The 11,852-nt window shown below is 40.8% G+C and overlaps 1 long non-coding RNA gene across 1 annotated transcript; it reads left to right on the top strand.

Annotated features, from left to right (window-relative positions):
* The first annotated feature begins 3,291 nt into the window (after window positions 1–3,291).
* Window positions 3,292–6,915, top strand: LOC307139554. Its single transcript, XR_013818139.1, has 4 exons — window positions 3,292–3,376; window positions 3,466–3,535; window positions 3,855–4,010; window positions 6,774–6,915. It is a non-coding gene; the product is annotated as an uncharacterized lncRNA (long non-coding RNA).
* The last annotated feature ends 4,937 nt before the right edge of the window (window positions 6,916–11,852 follow it).

Here is an 11,852-nt window from a genome sequence, read left to right as displayed (position 1 = left end):
TTTGATAATTACATCACAGTACTGTAAATGCTGTTTACAGTAGCGGTCCTGTAAAAATACAGTAAGTGGCTGGCAACCCAGCTGCCAGTATTTTACTGTAAATTTACAGCATAAAATTTTACAGTACAGGACTGTAAATACTGTTTACAGAAGTTGTTCTGTAAAAATACAGTAAGTGGCTGGCAACCCAGCTGCCAGTATTTTACTGTAAATTTACAGCGAAAAGTTGTACAGTGTAGTTTTTTTTAAATATACCATATTCATATACATGTCAAGAAACATTTCATAGTATTTCATATGATACCATGCCCAAAATACCATAATACTATGATGATTCTTCATTGTAAGTGTAAAGTCAGATGTTGAATGTAGCATTTACCAACACTATATTTACTGGAGCACTACAGATAGGGTACAACGGGGCTAAAGGCTCCACAGGGTAAAAGGCTCCTTTGATTTTATTTTCCTCTAAACCACTATATGGCACAAAAACTTGCCTCAGCACTTAACAAAACAACCGCTTTTCAAGATGCAGGTGGACATTTGTCTGATCTTTGACGCGATCTCAGGCAGCAGCACAAAGTTGATTCTGCACTCATTTGATCTAATATTTGATGTTTTTAAAAATGTTGTAGATTTAGCTAATAAGAATCGCTAAAATGATTGACTATATTTTGAAACAAAGGTCTTGTTAATGTTTGTCAGTTTTTTCAAGGTAATTAAAGCAACAATAACGGAAGAATATGTAAAAGTAACGGAAGAATATGTAAAAGTATGGTATTTGGGGCAAAAGGCACCATATTTAACATAATAATAAACAGCTGGCTGATTTTTCCATTTGTTGACATGAAATGGTTAGATTCAGATTGTAAGTATCATATATTAAGTTGAGTGTCCACCTTAGAGATAATCACCACATTTATAATGAAACCATCGTATTTAAAAATGTGATATTACTCATATCATATAATAAAATATAATGTATTGTTACTACTGTAAATCTATATTAAATTAGTATGGGATCTCATAGTATGGGATGCTTTCAGAATCTTTACTTTTTTAAATGATTTTGTTTCTATATTTTTCAGATATATTTCTATATTAACATATTTTAATGACAGCATATTTATTTATCAAAAATGAATTATTTTATTCATCAAAATAAACAGAAAATAGTTCAAACTTTGCTAAAGTGATTGTTTTGAACAAGTATTAACTTAGACATTATTAAAAACATTTTGTTTTAGCAAAAGTATTTGTATTTGTATCAATACTGTGTGCCTTTTGCCCCATTTACCCCATGTGTGGGTAAAAGGCCTCCATCGACACCCCATACATTTTTAAGATTTTTAAATAAAATAAACCACTTTTATGATTTATTTTCACACAAAATCTGTTGCTCCATAAATGTTCAATACAACCATAAATATATATTCGGTATATCTTAAACTATAGGAGTAGTGAAAAGCACATTTTTCTTAAGATGTGCCTTTAGCCCCATTGTACCCTATACTTTTTGGAAAAAGAAAATATGTAATGCTATCTGAGTCTGAAAGTACAGTACACAGGACAGTGGCAGACTATTCGTCCACCGTGACAGAAATAAACCTGAGAACCCCCTTGACAGGATGCAGACTCAGCGAGTATATCCTAGCCATATAAATGGGTAAGCAAAAGAAAAAAATGGTTGCACAACAGAAAGCCGGCGTCTACAATGCAAGCTAAACAAAATCAAGACAGAAGTGCATTTTCCAACTGAATGCACAAAAATGCCAATGATGAAATCCCAATAACATTTCTTCAACAAAACGTCTAAGGTTACGTATGTAACCTCTGTTCCCTGAGAACAGGGAACGAGCGCTGCGTCTAGCTGACGCTATGGGGGGGGGGACGTCCTCGGCATGACTGGTGTCTGAAGCTACTATCGAATCACGGCAAAGTCTTTGACCGACGTCAGCCCATGACGTCATCAACGTACGACCCGGAAGTATAAAAGGGTGCCGTGCCAACACATACACATCTTCTCGTCTGAAGGGACTGTATGGCAGATAGGCCCTGAAGCATGGCAACGCGACGCAGCGCTCGTTCCCTGTTCTCAGGGAACAGAGGTTACATACGTAACCTTAGACGTTCCCTTTCGAAAGGGAACTCTCGCTGCGTCTAGCTGACGCTATGGGGAACGATATACCAACGCCGCCATGCTGAGGGGAGTGTCTGCCCATTGGCAGTGACAACTGTCAACACAAGTAATTCATAGTAAAACCTGAGCGATTCCCCCTCAGGTCCCTGGGCTGACAGTGACAGCACTCCCTACGGTCATAGCCCAAGCTACACAACTAAACGGAACCCTAACGCACTGCGTGCACTGTAACCCTATACTGTAAATTTACAGGGAATTTCTCACAGTATTGTACTGTATTTCCATAAAGCAGTAATATACTGTATCTTTTACAGCACATCTGTGAATATACAGCACTTTTCTGTATTCAGCCCGCTAAATTCATAATACAGTATCACACTGTAAAGACATTGAATTGTGGGATTGATTTCTTTCGCGCTCATTTAAGATCAGATGCGAACAGAACAGACAGCAAACTCAACTTGTCAGCGGCACTCAACTGAACAGAATCATTAATCCTGTAATCATGTTTAAACCCGTGTATATCTCTGAATATGTGAGCAGTTTTTACGTTTTTTTGTGTGCTTTGGTTGAATCAGTTCGCGTTTCAAACCATTACGTTAGTTGCCTGTGACGCAGCAGAAAATGGAGGACGTTTAACATTACATGAAGACGGGAGGAAAAATGTGTCATCTGTAGAAGACGATGAGGAGTTTAGAGCTTAAGAAGATGGAAAATTGTTCGACTCAGCATTGATACGGTAAGCCAACTACGTTTTGCGTTCACATTTTGACATTGTTTACACGAATGGTTTGATTTTGAGAACGCGATTTGTTACCGCGCAAATAATCTGTTCTCACCTCTTTACCAAGATAAGTTAATGCAATATTTCACATAATTTTCACAACATTTGTGTGACCTGCTTTTGATCCCTATTTTCTTCCCTCCGTTTCAGGCTTGTATTATAAACCGAAGACGGTCCAGTGCATGTAAACAACGTAAGTGCTTAGTAAGCAAGTTCACATCAGTGCTAGTTATAGTTTGTAAACAAAAATGCTATGGTTTAAGTTCTGTGATCGTGCTTTTGAATCATTGTCAGCATTTTGCCAGCACATGAAAATCCATAGTCATGTTCCTAATACTTCTTTCAAATGTGATATTCCATAATTTAGTTTTTCGAAAGCAAACCAACCAACGATGACGTTCGGAGCATACTCTCCAGAGGAGAAGTCAGATGGTGTTATCCTTCAAGCAGATGTAAGTAAGGATTATTCAACAAATCTCATTCATCTGTAATGTTTTATGTTTACTCATATTTGTGCTGTCCTTTTTAAAAATTGTTTCAGGAATTTGCAAATCCATCTGATGTCCAACAAACTGTACATTTGCCAGAGAGTCCACGCCTTATATTTCTTGGTATGTAAAAATTAAAGTGGTAGTTTCACCCTAAATTGAAAAGCAAGTTATCATTTACTCACCCCACTGCAATTTATTTTTTTATTCATTAATATTTTTTTGTTGTTTCCAGTCCAGATGTCTATTAAATGCTTCTTCATGTAAGAATTTTTAGATAAGTTAAGTATTGTCTTGTTTTCTGAAAAAAAAAAAAAAAAAACATTAAGTGAGTTTATGCTTAAAAGCATCAGAGTTCTTTTAATAGTTATGCAGAACTGTGAATAGACAACTACATAGAACATTCTTTTAATTATTCATTTATTTTATTTTTCATTTACAGGTCAATCTCTGAGCAACCAGCGCTGGATGTCAAGTTGTGTGTGAAGGAGCACAGCCCAACTTCATCACTGGCCTGGCAGCGCTGTTTGTCTCCTTCTATAACATCAACTTGCAGTACAAGGAAGAGGCCAGCATGCACCCTTGAGTTTGTTCAGAGGTTTGTCATTAGCATATTTGCCATTAATATATTTTAGATTGAATTGTCACTAACCTCATCTTGACAGCATATGTTAAGGACTTCATTTTTTGTTCACAAACGTTTTGTACAGCTGACTACAGGGATGAACAACATGGCCCTGGTTTCACAGACAGGGCTTATTTTAAAGGGATTGTTCACCCAAAAATTTAAATCCACCCATGTTTTACTCACCCTTAAAGGGTCAGTTCACCCAAAAAAATGAAAATTCTGTCATCATTTACTTGCCCTCAAGTTGTTCCAAACCTGTATGAGTTTCTTTGTTCTTCTGAACACAAAAGAAGATATTTTGAAGAATGTTTAATCAAGCAGAGCAACCATTGACTTCCATTTTAGGGGAAAAAATACTATGGTTGTCAATGTTTGCTCTATCTGCTTGGTTACAAACATTCTTTAAAATATATTATTTTGTGTTCAGCAGAACAAAGAAACTCATACAGGTTTGGAACAACTTGAGGGCGAGTAAATAATGAAAGAGTTTTCATTTTTGGGTGAACTAACCCTTTAAAGAGCACCTATCATGGCATTTAAAATGTTCCAAATATTGTTTTAGAAGTCCCCAACAACAGTTTTGCATGCATGCAATGACAAAAAAGACTTTAGTTTTCTTATAATATGCATTTATTTTGACCTGTTTTGACAGCGATTCTCAAATGATTCCTTTAGTGATTCACTTTTCAAAACCCCGCCTTTACGTGATGCTAATCTGCGGTGATTGGTCCGATGACCCAGTCAGTTGTGATTGGTATAGTCTGTGCAGATATTCTCGGAAACGGAACGCCCATCAAAGTCTTATAATGACAGTAATTTGTTAATGTGTCAGGAGTTATGAATATGAAAACCGCGTCTGTACCGTTTGATTGTAATATGAGCCTCAGCTGATCTCATTCATAAAAAAACTCCTCTATTCTCCTCACGAAGACTCGCGACAAATCAACATCCCTCAGGGCTTTTAGTTCAAAAGTGTGCAGATGAGGAGACATATTGATAGATTCTCATATGTCTGTGTCAAATTTCTAAACAGAGGAGTATTTTTTATTCAATACTTCCTCAAAATGGGCAGAAATAGCCTAATCATGAGCGATTGAGTCTCTTATGTGTTGTTTTCAATTCATACTGGCAGCCGGAGGGCGCTCTGTGCACATGTAATCCATGTATGGTACAGACAGACGAAGAAGAACCATGTGCCATAATAAAAGTCCATAATAAAAGCTTCCTGAGATCGCGAAACATACATTTGACGACTAATAATAAACACTCAATCGCGACGATGTATGGTTTGTCTTCAAGCCACTTAGTCTTCAAATGCTCATCCTTGGGCAGATGAAAAAAGTTTGCTTTTGAGTCGCACTTCAGAACACAGCGTCTCGTCGCCATGATGTTTTCTAGTTTTCACTGGCGTCTTGGAGCGCAATAAGTGGGCGTATCGTATTCAAATAACTTGACAAGTTGACGTCATCTAGTCAGAGAAAAAGCTTCGGTCTTCTAACGATTCTTAAAAATGACTCCGAGTCGACTCTTACTTTTGAAAGAAAATAACTATATATACGGTGCACTGTCATATTTCAAGCTATCACAGGATGTTTTTGTTCACTTAGATCTATGTTACACACTACATGAAAGGTAAATTTCAAAATTCCATGATAGGTGCTCTTTAAGTCATCCGGTGTGTAAATGACTTTCTACTTTCAGAGAAACACAATCGGAGTTAAATTAAATAATGTCCTGCAAATCCAAGCTTTATAATGGCAGTGAATGGCTGGTTCAGAGTTGAAGTCCCAAAACAGTGCATTAATTTATTATAAAAGTGCTCCGGGGGTTAATAAATCGACATGCCTTGTGGGTCAAAGTTCACTCTTTTGGCGCAAATCAATGTTTAGGGTAGTCTGCATGATGCAAGTTATTACAGTTAATAATGTTTTAAATATGTATATTTTTCTTACACAAATGCATCAATTCATTTAGAAACCCTTTATTAACCCCCGAAGCTGTCTGGATTACTTAAATATTGGATGGATGCACTGTTTTAGGTCATCAACTTTAAACCAGCCATTCACTGCCATTATAAAGCTGGTAAGAGCCAGAACATTATTTAATATAACTTCTATTGTACTCGTCTAAAAGAAAAAAGTCATATACACATAGGATGGCTTGAGGGTGAGTAAATCATGGGCTAATTTTCATTTTTGACTGACCTATCCTTTTATGCCAGGTGTAGACCTTAGTAAAAGTAGGGTATTTAAGCACCTTTTATAAAAATGTCATTTTTTTTTAATTACTGGTGTGCATCTTGAGACAAAACAATGGCACGGACATTTTAAGATATGTCAGTGCAAGTTGTGTTCAGTTAAGACCGCTCAAACACACATTTTAAATGATGTTTAACATTATCACGTAGTCTTGCAATTGAGTTAAGTTAAGTATTGAAGTCATAAGGGATTCTGGCAATGTGCTGCATTTATGGCTGCATTTCCAATGATACTTAGATGGGACCTGATTAACGACCTGATGAGGGGATGATATTGTTAAGCTGTGCAGTGTAACCAGTGAAGAATTTTTTTTTTAATTGATCACAACATTCAACATTGCATCTTTTCATGTTGTTTAATTTTATCCAAACAGACTAGTCGTTAAAACAGATAGCTGGTGACTTTCTGTCTGTCTTTCTGTCTGTAACATTTAATCTATACATTTAATAATTTTTTCTTCTTCTGTTTTTTTTAGACGTTTTCTTGACATCAATCCAGAACGTGGATCAAAAACAAAGAAAGGAAAAGTAACTTCAAAGAAAACTGGCCATGTTGTGCCAAAAAAGAACATTTCAGGCAATTTTATCTTAATCTTTTTTTTTTTTAATAAATGTTTCAAACCCCAAAGAATGTTGTTTTCTATTTCCTATTGTGACTACTGTTATGAAACTCTAAAGTATAATATTTCTAATTATGTATTTATGTAGAGAACAGTTTAATACTGTAAAATTATGTGATATTACAGTAGGATACAGTATTTGATAATTACAGCACAGTACTGTAAATGCTGTTTACAGTAGCTGTCCTGTAAAAATACAGTAAGTGGCTGGCAACCCAGCTGCCAGTATTTTACTGTAAATTTACAGCATAAAATTTTACAGTACAGTACTGTAAATACTGTTTACAGAAGTTGTTCTGTAAAAATACAGTAAGTGGCTGGCAACCCAGCTGCCAGTATTTTACTGTAAATTTGGTTCCATCCAGACAGATTGAAGGCCCGGGACCACTACTTCCACCGAAGGGGTCCCTTTAAGGGAATGTGGCTAGGGGACCCGAAGGAACCCCAGCCAGTCACTACCTGGGAAAAAAGTTCTCCCGAGTGCCACCAGGGAGGCTTGACCTGGTGCCCTAAGTGTTATGGACACTTCGGTTTAGCCAATCCTGTCTGTTCAAAACAGAGCCTCTGGATGGTGCCCAAGGGGCGTCCAAGCTAAGGGACTGAAACACTGGCAGTCCTACTTAGCCCGGAACTCAGAGACGGGTTATCCAGGAGAGCAATACTCAGCGTAGTGCTTTTCAACCCTTGCTATCGAGGGGAGTCTGCCTGCTCAAATCAAGGATCTACCAGGTGCTTGTGTTTCAAAGCAGTAGGGAGGCCGAAAGGGCCTTAATGACTGATCTAACAGGGAGGCCTCATGAGAGGCCTACGACCGTCTGACCAGGCTCAGGTGGCTGAGCACTCATAGACGACCCTCATTGAGGGGAGCAGCTGAGCCTGCCTGGCGAGTAACCTCCAGCTGTAGGCCCAACTACCACAAGTTCTCACAGAGAACTGGTAATCAAGTGCCTAGCTCAGGAACTTCACCTTCAAGGAGGCCCTGTGGGCCTACTACTTTATAGCGGGTATTCCAGGGAGGCCTATAGAGGCCTACTACATAACCGCAAGCCATGCTGGAAACCCAAGCATCCTGGCTCGGGACTCCGTCCTCAGGGAGGCCTAGTGAGGCCTACTACCTGACAGCAATACCGCCAATTTTAGCGAAGCATGGTCCTGCTGAGGTTACCCTTGTTTTCTCAATGAGGCCTAATGGAGGCCTAGTACTTGACAGTCAAGCTACGCAGGCTAGTCGGGCATCCTGTTTAAGGAACCCGTCCTCAAGGGAGGCCTATTAGGGCCTACTACCTGATAACCAGCCTTTAGGGAGGCCTGGAGAGGCCTACTACCTGTTTGCAATACGTGCTAACTGTTTCAAATGACTGGGTCCCAGGAACACCTTAGGGAGGCCTGATGGGGCCTACTACCTTGTTCGAGTGACCACAATCTGGGAGCTCACCCTCCGGGAGGCCTATTGGGGCCTACTACCCGACAGTCAAGCTACGCAGGCTTTCCGAGCATCCTGATTAAGGAACTCACCCTCAAGGGAGGCCTATTAAGGCCTACTACCTGATAACCAGCTTTTAGGGAGGCCTGGAGAGGCCTGCTACCTGTTTGCAATGCGTGCTAACTGTATCAGATGACTGGATCCCAGGAACACTTTAGGGAGGCCTGATGGGGCCTACTACCTTGTTCGAGTGACCACAATCTGGGAGCTCACCCTCCGGGATGCCTATTGAGGCCTTCTACCCGACAGTCAAGCTACGCAGGCTTTTCGAGCATCCTGATTAAGGAACCCGCCCTCAAGGGAGACCTATTAAGGCCTACTACCTGATAAGCAGCCTTTAGGGAGGCCTGGAGAGGCCTGCTACCTGTTTGCAATGCGTGCTAACTGTTTCAGATGACTGGATCCCAGGAACACTTTAGGGAGGCCTGATGGGGCCTACTACCTTGTTCGAGTCAGGGAGGCCTATTAAGGCCTAGAATTAACAGCAGGCTTTCAGGGAGGCCTGATAAGGCCTACAACCTGCCTCTGAGAGTGACCACAATCTGGGAACTCACCCTCAGGAAAGCCTAGTAAGGTCTTAGAGTCAACAGCAGGCCTTCAGGGAGGCCTGATGAGGCCTACAACCTGCCTCTGGTAGTGATCACAACCTGAGAGCTCACCCTCAGGGAGGCCTAGCAAGGCCTTACAACTAACAGCGGGCCTTCGGGGAGGCCTGATGAGGCCTACAACCTGATAGCCTCCAGGCTAGCTGTCCTGATGCGCACATCGGTACATACCTCCAGTGAGGCCTGGTTTGAGGCCTTCCAACTGATAATGCGCCTCGTTCAAGAGGCCTACTGAGGCCTACAATTGACAGCCGACCTTCAGGAGAGCGTAATTACCCCTTTTTAACCTGATAGCCAGCTAGGCTAGTAGTACCTTGCTGCTTAAGCATTGTCACCTGCCTTACTAGAGGCCTGATAAGGCCTACCACTGTCACCATTTAATCTTGAAAACGGTGCAATCCTTCCTGCTAACTGGGACAGACATATTTGCAAAATGTGGGTTGTAGTAACATTAGACCCTACGGCTCGTTTTCATGGTGGCCTGCTGAGGCCTAACACATGATAGCTACCCATTACTATGGGGACCCGTTCCAGGGAGGCTTGTAAAAGCCTACAAGCTGTACGAGTTTCGCTAAAACGAGAAATAACTGCCAGACAAACAAACTGACTGCTATTTAAACCAACGACTCTCAATGAGAGGAGGCCTCCGATCTAAGTGGTGTACAACCAAAGGTGACGGTGCCTCAGCAACGCGCCTCCTTCATCCACATACCGACTGACGCCGTAGCGCTCAGCTGTAACAGAGACAAACTAATCCAACCTGCAGTGGTTTAGGGAACCGAAGACAATAGTAACCCTAAGCGGTAGACAAACACTACATTCTATCAGAAAAGTGTGCTACCGCCTAGTAATCCGCAAACATTTCAAAGAAAAGAGCGGCGGCCTAAACACTACTCTCAATATGAGAGGAGGCCCATCTTCTGATAACCATAAGCGGTGGCCTATCTGGCGCCATCTTGACCAACCAGGGACGAGAGGAGACGCTAGCACTCTGGTTCTGCCTACGGTCCTCAGACCGTGAAGGACCAGGTCCTGCCTGTCTGGGTGGGGGCGCGGATCTCAGCGGTATGCATGTTTTATTCTTAAATGCTGCTGAGCGCGCCTTCGCCTCCCTGAACTTTCCAACCACCGCCTCCACGGAGGTGCCGAAAAGTTCAGTAGGCGTTTTTCTTTTAAGAAGATCAAGAAGAAATGGAAGGCTCATCTGAGCTGATGGTTTATGGCCAAGGAGAAATCGATCGTGCAATTTATCACGAGCGATCTCTCCTCTAACGCGCCAACATGGCAGCAGCAGCCTGCCCGCAGCACGTTCCATAACATTCATCAGCTCAGCATACACGGTCAAGGTGGCTGAGAGGATTCATACCACTCTCACCAGCAGCCTCAGCTTGAGCGGGACAGCATCATCCAGTCCCAGATGCCAAACTTTCTTCCCTCAGGAAAAAAGCCAGACTAGAGTGGAGCGATCTCAGATTGAAAACCGCTCACACTCACACACAAACAACTTCAAATGAACTTAACTGTGCATGCTCTTGATCCCAGGCAGTAAATACACACTCGTGTGTATTAATAATTGAATTTGTTTTACCTTAACTCGTATAGCAGTTCAAACAGACAGTCCCTTTTATACTTCCGGGTCGCACGTTGATGACGTCATGGGCTGACGTCGGTCAAAGACTTTGCCGTGACTCCCCCCCATAGCGTCATCTAGACGCAGCGAGAGTTCCCTTTCGAAAGGGAACCAGATTTAACATCCTGAATTTGACAGAATGCTGTACAGTGGAAAAACTCTGAGCACTGTGAGTACTGTAGGATGGTTTCTTATCTCTTTATCTAACAGGGATGGTGTTAGATCCTGTTCCAATCCTATGACTTTCTTTTTTTTCTGAGCAACACGAAATAAGATGTTTAGGAGAATGTTCACACTGCTATTGGCCTACAATGCAAGTGAATGGGCACAGACACTGCAAAAATGAAACGGACAAAAAAAAAACGACACCATGGAAGTACCATAAAAGTAGCGTACATGACTTTGGAGGCATGAGCTTTGAGGTATGTAAATGCTTAGCTCATGAATAGTAATGACGTTATGCTAGAATATTTTAAAATTATCATGTACATGTATTAGTCTGAAGAACAGGTCTTTTGTTTAAGTCTTACGGGCTGTTTTCACAGACAGGGTTTAGATTAAGCCAGGATTAGGCCTTAGATCAATTAGGACGATTAAGTAGCTTTTATAAACATGCCTTAGAAAAAAAACATTATTGGTGTGCATCTTGAGACAAAACAATAGCACTGACCGGGGAAAGTTTATCAGTCAAAACTGACTGCCTTTTTAATCTTTATTTTACAATTCGTTATATACAAACAATGCACTCTTAAAAATAAAGGTTCCAAAAGGGTATACATATGCTGGTTAGGTATGTTTTGAAGCATGGCAGCTGGTTTGAGCTGGTTTAAGCTGGTCAAGTGCTGGTCCTAAGCTGGTCCTAAGAAACTAGCTCCAACTTCAGACTAGCTTATAACCAGCTCATGACCAACTACGGACCCGCATAAACCATCTCAAACCAGCTGCCATGCTTCAAAACATACCTAACCAGCATATGCTGTTTTTTTTCAACAGGGATGCCATAGAAAAAACATTTTATGTTCCCCAAAGAGCCTTTCCTTCCTTTTATTTAACAGTTCTTAATGATAGTTCACCCAAAAATGAAAACTCTGTCATGAATTACTCACCCTCATGTCATTCCAAACCCTTAAGACTATTGTTAATCTTTAGAACACAAATGAAGATATTTTTTTAATGAAATCTGAGAGATTTCTGTCCCTCCATTTACAGCTACGCAA

This window comes from Gobio gobio (assembly GCF_949357685.1).
Source record: "Gobio gobio genome assembly, chromosome: 16".
NCBI classification, from domain to species: Eukaryota; Metazoa; Chordata; class Actinopteri; order Cypriniformes; family Gobionidae; genus Gobio; species Gobio gobio.
This window is presented reverse-complemented; position numbering and strand designations above follow the sequence as displayed.